At 47.7% G+C, this 20,962-nt stretch overlaps 1 long non-coding RNA gene across 1 annotated transcript in view; it reads right to left on the bottom strand.

Moving 5' to 3' along the window:
* Positions 1-400: 400 nt before the first annotated feature.
* The window catches only part of LOC131260723 (uncharacterized), a 63,575-nt gene continuing 43,013 nt past the window's right edge, over positions 401-20,962 (bottom strand). Inside the window, exon 3 of the long non-coding RNA XR_009178170.1 lies at positions 401-508. This is a non-coding gene — a long non-coding RNA (uncharacterized LOC131260723). The remainder of the gene's footprint in view (positions 509-20,962) is intronic.

Raw genomic sequence — 20,962 nt, 5'->3', positions numbered from 1 at the left:
TTTTCTTTTCTCCTGTTCGTTTCCCCTTGCGCGATGCGTCTACGTTAAATATTTTTCACAACTTATCGGAAACATAAACAAGCACGTGAGCAGCCGTGTTACTTTTTTTAGCTTCGTTTCAGTTTAGTGTACGTTTTTACACTCGCCACCGACACGGGAAGTCGGTGGGACCGGGTCGACGGTCGGTAGGCGTTCCGGTTCACCCGGGCGGTATCCGATTTTCCATCGGAAGCGCGCACGTGACACTCACTTCAGCCTCACGCGGGCCGAAACTTAGCAAACAAACTAACAAACTGTTTGCCAGCGATATTTTTCAACCCTCGTCCCTCCGGTGACCTTCATTTGCGCCCGAAGTTCGGTGTAGTGTTGGTGATGTTTCCTTTTCTCGCTTTCGCTTCTGGTGATGTTTGTCAGCAACACACAAACGGAGCAACCTTTTTCGATTATCCTCGGTGTGATTTTGCAACCCGGCAGTTGGGCGGGGATTAGGGTGGCGTGCAAGAACAACCTGAAATGGGGAAAAAGAGCAAGAGAGAGAAAAAAACAGGGAAGATTAATACACAGTTGGATTTTTAATATTCTTATCCGATGTTGCATCCGCGCCTCAACCGCTGTCAAGGGTAAAGTTCTCCTTGTGGGCGTCAGACTACAGTTTGCCTGTTTCGGAACGGGTTAGTTGTGGGGTGCGAAAGTTAATGAGGATTTTTTTTTTCTTTGCGGTTTCTTTAAAACCTTCCAAACACCTCCGAAATCTCTTAAAGGCTCTTTGTGGGCACGATCGAGATTGTCAGACTTTGGCACGATCAGTGCAGCTTCTTCTAATGGAACAACACCCCAAGACCACGCGGTGCTGGTCTGGATTTTGACCTTCCAATGCACCGGCGTCGGTGTGGGTGATTTCTTCCCCCCCGCACCGCCCCCCCCCCCCTCCCTCCACATGTCTCAAAGATGAAAAAGAATTACATTCCACAGATGCGATCTGTTTAAGTGCCCTCCCCCCATCTCTACTCGCTCGCTCATGCGAGATTAGCTCGGTAAAAACGGTGCGTCATGTTTTGTGCCAAAAGGGCATGCAAATCCCCCCCCGGTGCGGTGCACATGCCGAGTGACGGGAACAGATAATGCTACACCGCTGGAGCAGCAGCAGCAGGGGTGATTCGCAGTTGGTGGTTGGTCGGTCGGTTGGTAGCAAAATCCATAAAAATGCATAATCATGAATATGTTGTTTCTGCCTTGCGTGCAACCGGCGGGGATCACGTCGCGTTGGGACGTTGGGATGTTAGTAGTAGTGGATTGTTGGGTGGTGAGGATGAAAAAAAAAATACACTGGAAAGACAAAGTGGGTTTTCGATATGACCGAGCAGGGGTTGAGGATGATTTAAAATTATGCGTCATTCCAATGGTCGCGTTTTTTTTTTTGCGTGTGTGTTACCACTCAACCCCGGTACGTGATTGAAAGCATCGGAGGAATGCCCTCCGTACGGTTCGGAACATTTGATATTCTATGAAATTGGAATTGGATTTGGAAACTCGTAATAGCGAAGCAATAATTTTCCGCTTCATTACTTCTGCTGGAATTAAAATAAAAAGGACCCGATATTTCACAGTATCGCTATTCGACGAAATTGGTCCATCTATATCATTTTCAGCATGCTTTACGCACGAGTTACCGGAACTAACTTTGAAAAACATTTCCCATAAACTGTTTTTTTTTGGTTGCGAAAATTATGCATCCCTTCAACGTTTGTGGAGTGTTTGAGGGTGCTGGTGCGGTGGCGTGATCGTACACCCCCGGTCCTTCCCCCTCCTTAGGGGTTCAATAGTGCTGACATCAATCATCGTAACATTGACTGATGTGCATACACAAGTGCAAAGTGAACTCCAGAATGGCATCGCGCCTGAATGCATTCACCCTTTCTCTCTTTCTCTCCCTCGGCAGGTTGGAGTGGGCAAATGGGATTTTTCACTGCACAACGGTTCGGGGTTCAGCACTCCCGGCTTCATATTTGGTGGAGTGCATCAATCAATTTCGAAGCACTGGTAATATAATGTGCTACATTCCCCGTACTTCCAATGTGTGTGATGGGTAGTTATTTAAAAAGAGGTAAATTTACATTTGAATTTTTGGTAATAAAATTGAGACATTGTTTTTATTCATAAACGATAGGACATATTGGAATAAACCGATAGTCGATATAATAGATTGCTACAGAATATATAAAACAAAAAAAGAAACTTTTGAGTTGTTGGTATTCGTAGTGCTATCGGTCAAAATTTCGTCTAGTGGATGGTACTTGAACTCGTTCGACAGTATTTATTTATCAATCCAACCGATTGTACCGTCGTCTCATGCAACTGTGCAAAGCTTGCAAAGAAAAGGAGAATTAAAAAATCAAAAGTAGAATCAAACGTGCGTTGTTTGCCGCACAAACGGCATCACAATGACAGCATAAATTCAAACAGGCTGGCACATGAATGCAACATACCACCGCACGCCAACTGGCTGTTCGTGCAGGGAGAAGGAAAAGATAAACGGGGAAAAAAAAGGAGAGAAGAACCGACATCATCAACCAGCCTGGCCTCTCCGGTGCGGGTCAATGTGTTTATCCGCTCGTTAACTCGATCAGCTTCAGTGATTGAATGGGCTCGTCGTGCGTTTGGCACTGGAGACTGGATGATGCACTCGTGGGGGGGCCGTTTTCCCAACTGATTGAGGATTTAATTGAAATGATATTGTAAACACGCGAAAACACCAAACACACACCGTAGCCCGGGAAGAGTACCACGGTATTTTGCTTTGAAACCGAGGTTCGTGCTTGAGATCTCGCGAATGGGAATACGACAACATAGCTTGTTGTTTTTTCGTGTACTCACTGTTAATTCTACAAACTATTCAATCGAACGCTCGGCCACGTCGAATGTTTCAATGTCACGATTTGCAATGCGCCAGGAGGCGACTCTGGTGGACGCGGATTTGCGCACGTGTCCTAGTCCAACTGCAAACACGCGCGACAGGAGGCTGAACTAACGCCCGGTGCCCGTTCCGGTGTGAACGTGATCACTTGTTTCAACACAACAGTATCGCCGGCCTGTGGCGCTTTTAGTGAAACTGACACACAGAGCCCGGAATTGGACCGGAACACAAATCAAATTCTCCACGAGAAACTGGAGCGCAACTGGCACTAATAAACAGGATGACAAATGGGATGGACAAATAGGTTGGAAGGACTGCAGCTGAGTTAGATGCACCTTTTCCACGTCGCATTGAGCCTTTGCTCGTACTGACATTGACAAACATGGCTCCGAGAGAACTAATATTTTCGCAAATGAATTTGAAAATAAAACTTTCCCTAGACGCGGTGAAATATCGCCAACATACAGGCGATAAGGAAGGAAATAGTATAAGCCGTCGTTCACCAAACCGAACCGAAGCGTACGTGCAATTACGGACCCTGTACAAACACTCTTAGCTCCCGGTATTTACCCAGCACCGGGCTGCGTTTTGGGAATGGTTTGTTTGCTCGTGCGATTGGATTGATGCCTGCCGTTCGGTTGTAAGGCGTGCAAATACACAAGGGTACACTCATTTCTCATCGTTCGATAATCGAGCCACACACACACACACACACACACACTCCGTTTCCCGATCCTGCGCTCGGATTTCTGGAAGGAATTCCACTCGAGGACGGGATTATGCTATTAGATTGTTTCGAGTGGTTGCGTCCAAACGCCCCGTACGCAATGCATTCGAGCAAACGGAGAAAACCCGGCGTGTAACCCGGTGGAGACTTGAAGTTTTCACCCAACTCACGTTTCTTTGCTCGGACGGGGGGCGGTTTGGATGGGCTTTTGTTCCACCTGCCACTGGCAACCGGTGCTGCAAGACTGTGATAAATACCTACACACCGTACAGCAGTTGCCCCGTGGTGCGGGTAAATCCCTTTCCCGGTGGCCAGTTTCACAGCTTCCGGTGAACAATTGCGTGCTAATCAGCCTGGGGTTGATTTGGGATCGAGATACGCTGCAACCGGGCCACGTCCGTCAGTGGACGTGGCAGCACACACGCCGATACGGATCTTGACGTAACGGACGCCCTTGCACCCGGCCGGAACGGGTAGGTTGTTATTATGATTTAAGTCTCATGTGCCTGATCAAGATGTGTTTCATTAAATGGGCGCTAGGCCGAGGGGGCTGCCATTCGGACGGAACGTTCGAGCCCCGTTCCGAGAAGCTGAATCTCGGTGCTAAACATGTTGTTTATGGCTATGTTCTGGATGTCAATTATTCATCTCGTACTCTCGTCGGCCTCCACCGACACAGACACCCACGCATGCACACAAAGTCAAGCCGGGCCGAAGAGAACCCTCGAATTCAACAACCCGCATACGATCCGTAACTTCCGGCCGGGATGAGGAAGGAAATGGATGAAAAAAGGGACAGTACCCTCGGAGCCCTCTCCTTTCTCCCCGGGCAACAATCGCTTCGTTCGACTTCACTAATTAATACCCTGTTCGTTTTTTTTCCTTTCTTTTCGGCTGCCGTTGTTGTTTGCTTCGGGAGTCGCTTTATTCTTGGCGTTTCTCCGTGCGTCCGGAAGGCGCACCCGGCGTTGTTGGTTAATTAAAATTCATAAACAGTCCCCGGGACCGGACCACAGGCCAGCCTTGTTGCCGAAAGGTGGCCTCGTTTTGGTTCTTTTTCGGTCGACCCGTCGACAAAAATGATCCTCCGCTGGCCGACGAGGGTGGGGGGGGGGGGGGGGGGAGGCAATAAAAGTTATCATGTTTTTTCGTCCCCGCAGATTTTCGTAAGCGAACGAAGAACACTGGCAAACATGGAAGGGAAAACGAACGATTTTCTTAGCAGGACTTCCATTCCGAGAGGAAAAGCGTGAGCCTTGGCTCCCTAAAAATCGTGTGGAAAAATTCAATTGTCTCACAATTGCATTTGGACATGGCCCGTTTAACTTATGGTTACGGCAAATCTGGTTCAAACGGACTATAGATGCGAAATAAACAGTCGTACCGTTAGATGTTCACCCTTAACCAGTAGTAAAAATCTCCCTGAACTAGTTATAACTCTCAAAACATTCATTAGTACACCGCAAACATCGTTAAGGGAGCAAGATGTTTTTATTTTTATTGTAGTCTCCGTTGATTTTCGTTTCAAAACGGAGAGTTTTCCAGCTCAAATGGCACGCCCTTGTGGGATGGAAGACTTTTTTTCCTAATTAACATAACATTTTTTCGATCATTTGGTCCGGAAAACCGAATCGTGCCTAAACCACAAAGCAAACAGAGGTTGTAAGGTTTTCGCTTTCTTTTAACATTTTTGTTTTGGTGATTAAAATTTTGTGGTTTTTGTGTCGATTCGTTCGCTAATGAGTCAAACTACGCAAAAGATGATGTGATTTAAGGCTGCCGCATGCTTCATTATGAACAGCAAATGTGGCCGAGAGACGGGTCCGCAAGATAGTTGGCCGTGTGCTTGTGCAAACGCTTCCTTGGTGCATCTTTAAATGTCTCCGCTACGGGAAGATCATCCCGCACGGTTCTGTGCCGCCGCCATCGTGCCATGTTCTATTATTAAAGTAATTGTGAAATTGCAAACAAACTAAAAAAAAACAAAACCCAAACGGCAAAAACATGGCTCGATGATGGCCACTATTTGGCGGCATCCTTCCCCTTTTGGGGTCCCTCCAACCCGAACCCCGGAGAGTGATGCATTCGAGGGAGTTGCACATTACGCGCACGGAACTGACTGAAGGGCAGTTTGCTAGTTGCAGCTATTCTTATCGCTTTCCGCCCGCCTTTCTATCCCCTTTTCCCTCGCTCGGGGACGGGGTACCGCAATTCACCTGCGGGCCGGTTGGGTTGCACCCCAAAGAACGCCCGTCGTAATCATGATTTATGCCGCGCCACGAACGCCCGATGCCCCGTTGCTCTAATTAAATGCTGCAAAATCGGACCATGGGCCCCTGGGAGTGGGGGGGAGGGGATGTGCTCGATCGTCGGCTAGCGCGAGTTTAGCAATCGTGTTCACGTGCAGACTAGGTTCTATGGTCAGAGATGTGGTCGCTGCGTCGAAAAGGGCGCCACGCCGCGATGAGTGACGCAAGGATGTGCGAGCGCAACGCCCGACGACGATGAGAATGATGATGATGAGTGTGATAAAAGATAGGCGAGCTGATTTACTGTTGCTGATGGAGTATAGAACGGCTTACCTTAGCGTCAGCGTGGGGTTTAGGAAAGAATATTTATGACAAGAACTAACAAAAAAGACATTCAAATAAAATATGTAATGTAAACATTTTGAAAAATTATTAATGGGGAGAAAATGAATTAATTATACTTCACAAATAATTTAAAACAAATATAATTAAAATAAAACACGATAAATAAACATAAATGGACAAAAGAATTTTTGTTTTTACCAAGACATATTTACAAACTGATTACACTTGAAAGTGGTTTGAGTTAAGTACACTAGCAAAGAAGACTAATAATCGATAAATTACTCTAATTTATTTAAAATAAAACCCTACAATACAGGTTCATTTACAAAACACTATCAAACCGTTAGAATGAAAACAAAAACCAGAAACATATTCATGCCACTTCCTGCAGCTATTACAGAAACCACATCGAATCGCTAAACATTCGTTTGTAGTTTACCCTTTCCTTCAGGTGCAACAAACTATGGTCGGTGTCGGTGACCGTTATTGGCGCATTGCGCATTTTTTCTCACGCTCTCAAGCCGCGAAATTGCAAATGGTGTGAACATCCAACCACAACAACTACAATTGAAGACACCGAGAACCTGCTCTGGTTTCGATTTCTGTTCACGATCGGCACGAACGATCAATTTTCGTAAGGAGTAAAGAGGGAGAGAGAGAGCAGGAAATAGAGGGGGTGGGGGCAAGATGTCGTCAGGCACGATTAAAAGATCATTAGTTTTCGCGGTACCAATTTGGACCCGGGCCGACCACCAATCGTGTCTAGCGCGGTGTCGTTAATCGCCCATCGTTACGTTGCGAACTCGAGAGCTTCGATCCGCAACCCTTGGCCGAGGTAGGCATTCCATTGGTGTGCAATCATGGCCCCCGGGGGTGGTAGGGGGGGGGGGGGGGGGGGAGGTTCGTTGGTGGTGCACATTGAATCGATGCCATCCGATTTGTAGACAGACAGTTTGCCGCGTCTGCACGACACGTCATCGTCACGTGAAATTCGGAGCACGCGTCAGATTCACCGCAGCGCACCGTGTCAAGACCCGTTCCAACTCAGGCCCCTTTCCGGGCACCGGGATTCGAGGATTCAGGTGAGGTGACGAGGGTTCGACCACTTGACAGGTTCGCTCGATGGTGGTCGGTTCGGAATTCGGCCATTCTTTGACGATTTCGTCACGAGTTTGCAGCGCTGTCAAGAGTTTGTTTTGGAAGGGCAGAACAAAAGTTCAGAGGAGTAGGTAGACAAACAGGTTCAAAATGTCCTGTAGTATCTGGTAGAATTGTTGCCTATACTATATTTTTCTATTCAGAATACTCCACTAATGTTAGGAAACAATATAATGTGTCTCAAACATATTTTGAAATTAAAACGAATTGATGTTGAGTTACTTCTATTTCTGACTTAATGACAGCTTGTTCTGGGCAATATTTCCATATTTAATCGATAGATCGGTAGTTTCAAATGAACCCAACGAGTTGTGTCGTAAAATCGGGTTGTGGGTATCAGCTTACCAACATCGAATTGCCCCGAAGGTCTGGCCTAGAGCATGCAATCCAAAATTCAACATTCAATTGGCCGCTTCCCGACCCTTTTCCGTTCTCGACAGGGGGACACCGTGTTCGGTGGCATCAAGATTGCGCTCGCCGCTCGAGTCCCCGCACGTTGCGTGCTCGGTGGCCTGCGTGTGCAGCCGTGCGTGACGGGAGGAAATTGTCTTCTGAAATTTCCTTTCGCCACCGACAGCCAAAGTCTCCCGTCAAAGGCCGAACCTAGGCCGAATGGCAAGCCTCGATCGATTGATATTTAATTTCATGTGCATAAATGCACACACCGCACCCGCGCAGAGCGTGCGCTACCAGGGAAGTTATTATTCATCCCAAGCCCAGCTCGGTCGACTCGAAATGCGGATTGCGAATTGCGAAGAACGTGGACGGATGCTACGACGACAACTCAATCGGATTCCGGAGACGATTGCACTGCTCCGTTCGGCTCGGGCGCGTTGCATCGGCACACAAATCGATTTTTGAGGTCGCCCACGACGTACTCAGGGTGGCCAAACCGTTCTTCTTCCGTCGTCCCCGAGTACACGGACGGGACGCCGCGGTGACGGGTGGAACGGACGCATAATTGCTGTTAAATCAAGCATAAGCTGCACGATCTCGATCCCACGATTAGGCGGCCGATTGTGTTCTGGTGACTCGAAATTGACGCGCTCATTAAAATTTACCCACCGGGCGGGCCGGTGGGGTGGGGTTGGGATGGCCGAGCGGGCGAACCGGGCGATGATAGCGCCGTCCTGATTGTGCTCGAAAGCTCACCCGACCGAAAGTGCAGCTGCGGAATGATCCACCTCGGGTGACGCGAGCGAGCGGAAAAGCGAGAAAGCCCAGAAGCCGGCCCAGACTTCACAGGGGCCGGAAAATCTAGGTGGACAGATTATTGGCATTGTGAGATTTGCGTCCCGTCGTTCGATTTCGTCACGGACGCCGGACCGGATGTGTAACGTCAGTTCGTCGGGGGCTCAACGGGAGTCAGTACGCTCGACAGATGGGGAACACATGTGAGCCGGTCCCTTTTCCGAGGGCAATGCGATGGTTCCGATGGCATGGACATGATTGGACAATCGATGTGCTGGAGGGGAATAATGTGCTTATCGTCATTATACGCAGCATGATTATCGAGCCTGGGACACGGGCCCAGCCTATGTTGAACGGTTCCATATTGCGGTGCAATCATAGTTGAATAATTTTATCAGTTTGAATAATGAAAGTCTTCTAGCATCTAATCAATCTGCAGCTAGTATTAGATGAAGCGGGAAATAATGATACATTTATCAATTTCGCTCTTCATTCTTTTTTCAAATGTACCAAAATATACTAGTTACAAGCTACATAACTGAGGTATTGCATTGTCCTGTTGTCCTCTCTACGATGTACAGCAAACGGGAAGGAAGATTTTAACTTATAGAATTCAACAAATTCTGATGCTTTCCCAGCTTACCGATTTAAACAAGGTATCGGCTCTCTAAGTTTATACTCTAGGGAATGCAAATCATAAGCCCCTTATAAACGATTGCTACCTTCACTCACCGCTAACCATGAAACGCTTTTTGAACCCCAAACCACAAGTGTTAGTTCAAGTTTCAGGAAGTGAAAGATGCTATCGTTGCAAACGGGTTTTAAGGAAACTCTTTCCATTTGAGGGAAGCGAAAACGTACTGCATTAAAAAAAGAAAATTCTTATCTTAGTAAGTTTCGTTTTCCAGCTTTGGGAGGATTTTCTGTCCTTCTAAAACTGGTTACTTGTTGCTTATCTGTGCATGGTCCAAACGTAAATGAATAAAGTTCAAATGCAACGAAACATTTGATGCCCCCAAGCTGATACGTTTACATGATATAGGTTTAACTTCGGTTTGTTGCTTTCATTTGCAAAGATCATTATAATAATAATCAAAATATAATTCAGGCTCATTAAAATGTTATGATAAACAGAGTTGTTGTTTTACAGTTGTTGCAAGTGTTCGTGCATTGCAGGATGGGTTTTCTTCATTATTTTTGTCTGCCAACTAACTTGAACGATTAAAAAAGCTCTTTGTGCTCCGCAGTATAATTACCATTACCAATTTACCATAAGATTTCTCACTCAATGATTGTTTATCAACGATTGTAAAAAGCGACAGTAAGACAAGAAACGAATCCAGACAATATAAACGTGTATTGACATCGGAGACATCAAATGTTTCGTTGCGTTTGAATTATATTCATTTACGTTTGGACCATGCACTGATAGGCAACAGTATTTTAGTTGGACGTCAAATGTTTCTCGAGCTGAACAATGCTTACCTGGACTCGACAACGGTGTAAAACCATCGGTTTGCTTGTTTGCAACAAACAATGGCCAATGGACAACACATGATTGGATTGCACAATATTCCAACAAATGTCTTTGAAATTGAAACAAAGTGAACTCAGTAACAACACAAGAAAATGCATCCAAGTCATTATGTTGCAATGCATTAAACAGTAGTTGAATCAAAGAAGGGTGTAACAAATGGAGTGCTTGTGTAGAATTTCTATTATGTTGCTACGTGAACATTAACAGCTTCTTACGTAATGTGAACGTTATATGTTCATTATCACACACTCCCGTCGCTGAACCGAACATTCCACCCTCGGTGGTTGTATAAAAAAAAACCGTCCATTATCACATTAGTTCCGACATCACCGGTAAGATGTAATTGAATTGCCAGCGGTATGTGTCTAAGAGTCAGACGTAAAACAGACACTGGAAAGTGCTCCCCGGGAAAATTACATCCGTTTGCCAACCCGTGCTCATCGGGTTTCGTTTACCGGAAGAAAGAAATCATCAGCGTGCCATATTAGTTCCGTTCGAACAAAGGGAATCGAATACGACGACAAAAAAGAGTCATTGATTACCGAAGGATTCTCGACGGGCAGAACACCGACGGGGACGATAACTATTATCGATGCCGTTGTTCTCACCGATCTTGTGGGTGTGTGTGTGTGTGTTTAAGGGGTAGGAAAAAGGTGGTTTCTTTTTCCAGGGGCGTACCGACGCTTCACATGGTGGTTTCCAGTGCTTTGTTTCGCTACTTCCCGGGAACACCGCTGGCCACCGCTGGGGTGGACAAAACGGCCGCCAGAAGACCATCGCTCGTTGTGAGGAAGGGGGAGGGCACGGGGAAGAGGTTAAACAAGCCGAAGCCAGGGAAAGCTCTTTGCTAAATTGATTTTAATGGGTGATCCCGGCCGAACCCCGGATGTGGGTTTCGGTTTTCCAGCCGGCAATCGGCGACCATAGTGGGCAATAAAAGTCAGCTCAAATTTAGATTTAAACCAATTTGCGACCCCAAAAGCCAAACGGTGTCACCGCTGGCCCGACCGGAAGTGCAGTGAATGGAAGGGAAGGGAGGAGGGGTTAGGGAAAGTGGGCCACAATGGGGCCAAAATCGGTCGCTCTCTCTCTCTTTCCCTTTCTTTCTTTCACTCCCTTTACCCCACGGAGCGGGCTGCACCAAATGCACCAAACGGAATGAATTATATGCAACGTTGCAGCAGTTTTCAAACCCCCTCGGGGAGGGTTGGAAAAACGGGTGGAAAATCCCCTAAACGGCTCATGAACCGATATCGGATCGATGATGTTTTTTTTCCCTCCCCATCGCGAGGGGTTTGGAAAACTGTCGGTAATCGATGTAAAAAGGCAGCAAAACAACGGATGAGTGAGTTCTGGTGGTTACTTTCGCTCACATCCTCGCTTCAACTTTGTGTTCCGTTTGTTTGGTGTGGTCGTCGGTCAGTTACGAACACAGGGTTCTGGACCAAAGGCAAAGGCGGGTAAGTGGAACGGAAACAATAAGAAGATTGGGAAAAAAACACAGGAGATATTACAACTCCTCGGGCAGAATGGGCCCGACCTTTAGTTTTTTCTGAAACTGAAATCAGAGAAAGTCCGTCGTGATGGTTTCTCGAATCCAATTCAATCCCACGCATCGGGCTTTGCACACGAGGGGAAGGTGGTGGAGGGAAAAATCATACCACCCCATCTGTAAATCCCGAATAAGTGCTCCCTCCAACACTCTCTCTCCCTCAGCGCTCCCGCATCGTTGGGCGGAAAACACAAATAAAAATCAGATTAATATTGAATGGGAATCACGTAACGGTGGAGTCATGAAAACGAATCAAAATCTCACTCGCCCCTTGTGCGGCGTACCCCAGTGGTCAGGAGGCAGGGAGGGGTGGAAGAGGGGAGGGTTGACTTTTCCTGGAGCAGGGGCGAAGTGAGCAGTAGCCACTCTTCGAGGTCGTTGAAAGACGGAACCTATCAGGTCGCGGAACGGTTGAGTAAGAAATAAATTTTTATTACTTTTTAAATTTCTTCCTCCCCCTCGGAGCACTCATCCGGAGTGGCCTACCGTGCGTCTCCATCGGGTGGGCGCGCGCGCGCTTGTTCTAGTTGATTTTGTTTGCCTCTGCGCTTACGTCGGATCGTTCGCTTCAAACGTGGCGCGCGGGAAGGCTCGTAAAATGTACTGCTTTAGCGGCGGGGGTGGAAAACCGGGAGCCACAAAATCGCTGCCACGAAAGCCGTCTCGTCGATACACTTCACGCAGAACCGTTACGCGAACGATGGGATTAGGTGAAATTTTCCCGCAAGGGACAATACTTTCCACTATCCGGACTGAGCCGATGTTCGGATGGGGGAGGCAAGTGGGGGTGGTTTGCCGTTGTCATCGCGCTGGTTTTCCTTCAAAAACCTCACTCCAGTGTTTTTTCCCGTGGTGTCCGCCTGTTTGTGGGGGAGGAAGAAACAGGAAGCCGCCAAGAAATCGATTACCCGCGGGCAATCCGTTTTTCTTGGGACTGAAAATCGCACCCGCTTTGTGGCTTTTATGGGGGGTTGGGGAGTGGGAAAAACGAATAAAAACCGTAAGCTTCCACGGTTCGGGCAGGAACCTGGAGACGGTGAACAACAAAAAAAAAGGAAAGGCGGCAAGGTGACGATCGAGCAAACCGTTTTCCCATCGCCATGCGCCATCGGCGACGCCGTAAAGATAGGACATGGGCAGGCGGTGTGAACGAGCGGATTCCAGAGGGCTTCAGTTAGCGGTGATATTATGGTGACAGTCGCATCATCATCATCATCATCATCATCAACATTTTTATCAACCTTTTATCATTTGCGTTGCCCCGTTCGTTTAAGTTCGCCTTCGGCGCAACTCACAACAATGCGAGTGGGGGAATGTGGTAGGATGTGTTGTTCTGCCCATTTCTTCAAAACTCATGCACTCCGACGATATCCTGCCAGTGAGCGGGCTGTCACCTGTCCAGAGAAACGCTGAACGCGCCGTGACTGTCTCATTCATCACCGCGGTACGTGGTGAATATTTGCATAATACCATCGACCGACTGGATGTCCTCCTCACCCTTTCTCCCTGCCACCCGGGGGGAAAACCTCGGGAAACTTTCGGTTCGGAAAAGTCCCTACCGGCACAGGCGAAAGGATGAAGTATCGGTAGCATCGGTACATCGGAGACGCCTTGCAAGAAACGCACACCGCTCCGCAACATTTGCTCGGAACTGTAGCAAGTTTTACGACGTGTTGGCCGTTGTGTTACCCTTTGAGTGTCTCTTTCATCCGCCTGTTTTCAAAGAATGTCAAAGGTTTTCCTTTTTGTTTTTTCTCATACTCCTTTTTACTTTCATCCCGCCGCTTTGCCACACAGCCGGTGGAGTTCATCCAACCTTTTGTCACGCCGGGCGCGCACAGCAATGCGCTTTGTTGCCTTAATCTCTTTCCCATCTTGTCGTTGACATTTTCCTAATTGAAATCGAATTGAAAGAAATGGAGCGCACAGGGAAGAATAGCAGCGGGGGGCGAAACGGGGAGCCGCTTTGGCGCTTCGCAACGGGTTGCCAATGGCGAAGGAAATGGGACCAAAATGGATAGTGATTCACTTACGCAAGGACCCGACTATCCAGGATGGGTGAGTGAGAGGGAGATAGAGATAGAGGGAGAGAGAGAGAGAGCTGGGCCGTAATGGACAGATGCTATCGGTGGGATTTTCTTCAATCGAAAGTTTTACGTCACGTAACCCATCCCCATTCGAGTTTCCAGGGCCGGGAATGAAAGGGGGAGGGAGAAGAGGGGTGGGAGAATCAGGAGAATTTTATTAACTTTAATGCAACGTACGTATTGCCAATGTTTGATTTTGTGCAAACTCCTGGCCGGCCACAGCATTCCGGCCCGGGCGTTACGTGCTGCGGTGTTTGTGACGACTCTATTAGTATTCTAACGATCGTTGACGCCAGTTACGCAAGGAATAACAAAAAGCTGGTCATTTTACACAGCATATACATAATCAGTTAACAAGATCTGTTTGTTTCTGTCCTTCTCCATTACCGCTTTTTCTGATAGATTAAAATAATAATTCATTGAAATAAATGAAAACTATGATTCAATTAACGTTTAAAACATCAAGAATATTTATTCCATCAGTTAAAGTTTGTTAAACTTTAACAAAAACTACATAAAGTGTACAACTGATCTCCGAGCTCGAAGAGAAACATGCCAAACGGAGAGAAAAAGATCTCGCAAGCGAGTTTAATAGTGGCCATTTTGGTCGAATTTGGGACAATCTCCATGAAAGATTAATCCCACTATAAGCGCACCGCCCCGAACTGTCACCTCCATTTCCCGCACACACACATACAGGCGATGGTGCGAGCATCCGTCGGCACGGACTTGGCAGCGCGTAAAACCGCCGGACGACAGATTGCTTTTTTGTCGAGCTGCATCGTTATTTTTCACGGCCGGATGTGTAAGAGGCCGTTGAAAGACATCGAACGTGTGCCGGGCCATGGCTCTCGGACCCGGCTGACGTAAACAGCGGGAATCACTCACAGGTTCGAGGTGTGTGTGTGTGTGTGTGTGTGTGTGTTTGTTGCGAAAATAAAACAAATTTCGTCGGAAAAACCTCGCACATATATAGGGAAGGCAAAGTATGCTGAGGGTTCCCACTTCTCGGGTGTGGGCGGCGCGGTTTTGAAGTATGCTCGCACGTGAAAATGAAGCATGCAAAGGCGAGCTGTCATGTGTGTCACACACAAACACTCACAGCCCCCCCCCCCCCCCCTCTCCCCATCCCCCTGACGCTTCCAACAGGGAAACCCGAGAGCGAGACGTATAGGTATTCCAATGACGCCGGCGTACGATTGGCACGCTTGTACCGGGGACGCGCTTGACACGACCATGAACGACCAACCCCGCCACCGTTCCACTCAGCCTCCGTCTACCGTGTTTCCGAGTGCCATCAAAGATTCCGTTTTATGGCAGCGCAGAGGATCGACGGATCCGGCTTTTCCTCAAAATTTTAATTTTCATTTATCAAACCGAGGCTTTACTCTCCGGGAAAATAAAACAAAAAATACCGACACGGAATCCTCCCCCCGTTTGAACATTTCCACCCAGAACAAGTGGAAAAAGTAATTTCGTTAGGGCAACATACCCATAGCCAACCGGTGGTTGCGTATAGGTAGAGAGTAATGGGTGAAACATGAGAGCCTGTGGAAAACTTTTTCTCCTACCCCGACCGGATGGAAATGTGCTCGGACTCGTTTCCAATTTTTACACTTAATCTTCTAAGGATTAGAACCAACCCGACATCAAATCGTTGAAAATGCACATGTGGAGGAATCCTTTTTTGTACCAAGTTGGGCCTTTTCAATATCAAGATAATCACTTTTCCAACGTGCTGAGGGTGGAAACTTTTCCTCGGAAGCTTAAAGCCTTTAGCAGAATTTTCCTTATATGTCTGTTAAACTGAGCGTCAAACATCACGGTCCGTTGGTGGTTTGGTATCGGTCATTGATCTGTGTGTAGCATACCTAATCTTCGTTCATAATTCCGACCATGTAACCAACGTTCATGGAGAGATTTCCGAGAAAATCCTCCTTGTAGTATGATTTTTAACGGTTGCAGAGAACATCATCTCACGCGAGTTACTTTTCCTAAACGTACAGAAAAGCTCGTTCTGCACATACGAAAAGAACTTACGTAGTTGAAGCGTGAAATTCAGGACACCACTGTGCTCCCCCGGTTTTGGACGGACGGCAATTCTTCACCGGGGCAATTGGGCAGAAGGCCCCAACACACACGGGCCCGGGGTGACTTATTTGAGTACGAAATCTAATTATACGCCCATTGCCATTAACCCGGAGAGGATCCGTTTTCTCCAAACCGAATTAGGAGGGGTTGGACCCGATTGGGTCGATTCTAGTTACGTTTGGGGTTGAGAAGAAAGAACAGCACGCGTTTGTTTACTTCATTCTAGGCTGTTTACCGTTCGTGGGAGTAAAGTTCAAATGGTGATAGGATTAGGGTAACGTTGAACTGAACGTTTCTGAAGGCAAAGAGTGTAGGACATTCCGTTGGACGTTCCTAATTTTCTATCCAATTACAGCGAACGCCCATCCGTCGTATGCCGTGAATTTCACGAATTGAAATGGAATCTCTCGAGGCGGGAAATATAAATCATGGCATCTAAATTCCGTCCCAACAATATTACTTTCCGGTGAAGTCGTCATATTTCAATCGGCATACACCATTGGCATTGGCGCACTAACTCATCCGGTTTGCTCGGAGTTTTGCTTTGAACTGCTCCGAAGACCGGAGGGAAAGCAAATGAGAAAAATAACCGTTTTATTAAAATGGTAAATTCGCGAGCGCAATTTCTATTGCGGCCCTTCAGCCTGGTTTTTTTTTGTTTGTAGGAAATTTAGGGCGGGAAACCGGGGGCAGTAAGGACGAAAATGAATTTATTTTCCATCCCACCGGTCGGGTGGGTGGGGGGCGGTGGTTGTCGCGAGATCCTATTTTACGGCAATTGGTTGATTTAATTATTCTTCCCGGCTTAGCGTAGAATTTGCTCGTGCGTCTTTTTGTCCCAACTTCGGCCTGCACTCTAAAGTGTTTCTACAGAATGAAAGACCCGGGGGGTGGTGGTGGTCAGGTTTCACAATCTTTCAGCAACGTTTCAGGGAAAAATAAACCAGAGAAAACAAAAATCCTTCTCCGGCGGCACCGTCGAGTTTCCGAGTATCGGATTTCATTTAAGATGAATGTGTCCTCAATACGATTCACGACACCCTTCAATACGGCGGAGTGAGAGTTGCGGGGGTTTCTTATTTTCTCCGTTTTTTTTCTGATTCAACGTGACGCTGGCACGTGATGCGGGTACTTTACCGGACAGTTTCTTCGCTAATTCAATTTTTCAAACGCCCCAGGAGAACCGGTGGAGAGTTGGCCGACGGCCACAGTTTGCATATCCGCACGGTGTGCCTTATTTCTTCGGAAGGGCGGGAGGTTCCGAGGACCATGTTTTTTTTAAAGGTGTCCTGAACTGAACAGACTAGTCTTTCAACTGAATTATCGAGGTATCAGGTATCGGCTGTCTGCGACGGGCTGTGGAATCAAGGAACGGAAAAGGAACCGGTTTAAAATTGATTTCTCAAATTGATCCGACGCCAACAACGGAGAAGCATCACGGGGAGTGCATTCACAGTTGGGGATTTAGCGAGAAACAGTAGGAGCCTTTCCCAGCGGATAAATATCACGCCAGGACATATGCCAATAAGATCAATACACATATTCAAAACGTACTGAATGAAAGCACCTTTCCGGTAGCAAAGTGTTCCGTGGAAATGCTCACCTTCCCGGTGGCTGTAAGGTGTAATGCAAATCATGTGAAAACAGTGCACGGAACTAAAATGGGAACCATACCTTCATACCACAGGAAACTCCCAATGAGATGCAACCGATAGCACCATTGTTTGGACGTCGGCAGAGCATTCGAGCACCGAGAAGCGTTGCCGTTTATTGAAAGAAAATGCAAATGAAATGAAAATGTCATCCTTTAATTTCGGATTTTATTGCTTTCCCGTCTATGTAATGCGATTTCTGGTGGCTTGGGAAGTGAAAGAGTGAAGCGCTGAGGAAGGGTAGCGTGGGAAAGTGGGCTAGAGAACTCGTTGACAAAGATCCAGAAACGTGACCGGGTTCCGGAATGTATTCAGCAGAATATAAATTCACCATCCTAAAGGAAGGCGAGCGCTGGAAGGATGAGTCAAGTGGGTCGGTTTTCCGGTCGATGTAAAATTGTACTATTTCTTGTGCAACGTTAAAAGTGCTGTGAAAAGTGTGCGAAAAGCGCCACATAATTACTGCCCACTGGGTGAGGTGGCCGGATGTTGGACTGTAATGAATTTTAAAATTGATTATAATCCATCGGCGCCTGCAAGCGTTTAAAGCACGGACGGTTAAAACATACATTTCCCAAATGGGCCACCGCAAAACACTCGCCCTACCGGAGGCTTGTTTTTCCGATGGAAAAGCGGGTTTTGTCGATGGTGGTAGAGGAGGAAAAAAAGGGCCAAACTTAATTGCGACAGTTAAGTGCACCCTGTCGGGTTCAATTTGCTCGCCGCCTTATCGAACACCGGCTAGATGGGGAAGAAAGTTTCTCCCGAGGAACGTTCGTTTCCATTGGACGGAAAACATTTTTCGCAGAATGAAGAAAAATGTCAGATTTGTTCCTCGCAACCACTCTCTCGGTGAGTGTGCGTGTGTGTATGTGTTTGCCTGGTGCGGGATAATGAAAATAAATTTCCATTTAAAAATAAATTATCCCGTATCCTCCGTACTGGTTGTCCTTGCCTGGAGTCTTGAACTCTTGCAAGCCCGCAGCAGGTCCAGCTTTCTCTCCGTTACTGAGAATGCCTTTTTCGTGCGTGTTCGACGGAGGCAGAGGAGGTGAACGATGGTCCAAGGAGGACACGCACCAGGAGTGCTTTGTCTTTAGTTTCTTCCTTTCCATCTCCTTCGACATGTCCTTTGCCAACGACAGTCGGCAAAAGCATAATTACTCCCGCTTGGATGAATTATAATTAGATTTTGTCTTCGCTTAGGTTGTTGCCCCCCCCCCCCCCCCCCTCCTTCCCTTTTCTCCCCTTTCCAACACTGTTATTGCCTGACAAAGTGGATCCGAGTGGGCAAAACTTTGCCGAAGTTGATAAGTTTTCTCTCGCCCGTCGTACATCTTCTTGTCTTGTGGAGGAAAAACTTCACCTGTGGCTGCTGCTTCGGGGTTTCGGGATTTAATATCACAGCAACCGAAGGGGCGTTCCCGGTGCTGGGAGGGTGGCGGTCCGGGACACCTGCTGACTCGAAGACACCGGCGTGTCATTTGCCTCGATCGTGTTGACGTCATCCAGTGCCTTGAGGTGCGGCATGCGGTTTCGGCCCGTCATCGGACACGTCGGTCAGAGCAACATCGGGCGGGAAAATGTGTTCGTCCCCGAAACGTAGCGGACGCGGAGACCGACGAGAGACGATGTAGGAAGGGGTGGTCATGATAAATATCGTCATCAGTTAGGCGCGGGTTTGTTGTTGACGTCGTTGCGGTTTTGCCCGACTCGGCAGGGCCCCCCCCCCCCAGCTCCCGAGGAGATAGCAGTTAGTTTACTTTGGCCGCACGCCAAATTGAAATTTGCTCGTCCTGTGCGCGCTCGGCCGGCGATGGTCAAATATTCGGCTGGATGCACATCTGCATTCGTCCCGACGGTCGAAAACACCGGCTTGTCGTGTGCCAAGTGTAACGTCTCCGGCGGCTCAAGAATGTCGACCATGTGTGTAAGCTGCGGCCTCAGGACGGTCGTCAGCTTTGAATGTGATGTTTCGTATCAGATTTATGGCGGGGAATGAAAGGTCATCCAGTCGGACAGGTGAGCAATTGGAAATTCTTGCCTGGGCCCGAGTTTCAGTCTCGTTTTATCTTTCCAACAATGTTCCTGTTTTGAAAACAATAGTACCAAACATAATATTAAAGATCTACTACGTCATGATACTTTCCTGATTGAATAATCAAACTCCTCAACTAGCACTCAGGAAAACAAAATTAAATCTAAAAGATAATTAAAAATAACCCTAATGGCTTACGATATTATCCATGTAAGCTAAGCCCTGCTTTTTCCCATTACCGGCCTCCGGTTTGATGGTTGATGGTTGATTAAATGGTTGATTAAATTTTCGTAATCACACGACCCATAGCCGACCATTCGTTCGGTGGGCGAACGGAAAACTGCTGCCGTGGAAAATAACCAGAAAGCTTCTCGGAAAGCCACCGGGTCCGGTTCCGCTAATCCTTAAAAAGCAAAAGTCAAGCTCAAGAAGGAGTGCCCTTTATCATCTCGAATGGTTATGGTTTCACCCGTGAGCGGAATTAAAGAAGCTCAGAGCCAGAGGCCGAAACCGGCCGGGAATAAGATGGGGGGGGAGAGTGTAGATTTTCCCGGCCTCGAGATGAAAGCGACCGGTTAGCGGTGAACGCTTCCGAACGCGTGTGAGCTACGAAGATGTCCGAAAGTGCGTAGTCTTAAGGCAATACGATACGCAGGTCCAAGGGAGGACCCGGACCCGGCGACTCGGCGGCGGACACCCTCAAAAGGCGGAGACATTAAGGAGGCAAAAAGGGAAGCTAATGGCGTAAGCGTATAAAAGTAGAATTGGGAAATCTTCCTGAGATTTTCCTGACGCTTCCTCTCACCTGGCCAGCTAGCAGCTAGTATCGGTTGGAGAGAGGGAGGGGAACCACGCATACAGAAACACGCATCGGACTCGAAAGCAAGGGGCGGAGGAACAAAGAGAACCCCAACCGGCGAAGGAGCCAAGCCGCGATTCGATGCGTGAAACGCTCATAAAAAGACAGCGGGAAAGATAAATCCAGAAAAAGCAACACGCCAAAAGATGACACATGTTTCGTTTTCCCGGCTCTTCGGTCTCCGCCGCCGGCTGCCCTCCCTCCAGCCCGGCATCGCGGTCGTCGGATGGTTGGACGATGTTGATGATGATGAGAAACAGAAGAAGTTAGCATAAAAACTAATTCGTCTGCCGACGACGACGACGACGACGCTTCTGGGCTTGTCAGCTTGCCTTTGGTTGGAGGTTGCTGGTTTGGGGTGGGGGGGAGAGGAGTCCACCGATGATGATGATGCCGATGTTGATGTTGATGCTGGGTAGAAAGGTGGGCTCCTCTCCATACACCGCCGACCACCGTGTCGTCTCTAATATTAGATGTTTCGCTATTTTTGGCTTAATGTTGTTGTTTGGCTTTCGTGTACACGAATGGCGCTATTTCTACACGCGAGCGTAAGGTAGGCGTT

The sequence above is a fragment of the Anopheles coustani genome, chromosome 3 (assembly GCF_943734705.1).
Source record: "Anopheles coustani chromosome 3, idAnoCousDA_361_x.2, whole genome shotgun sequence".
Taxonomy (NCBI): domain Eukaryota; kingdom Metazoa; phylum Arthropoda; class Insecta; order Diptera; family Culicidae; genus Anopheles; species Anopheles coustani.
This window is presented reverse-complemented; position numbering and strand designations above follow the sequence as displayed.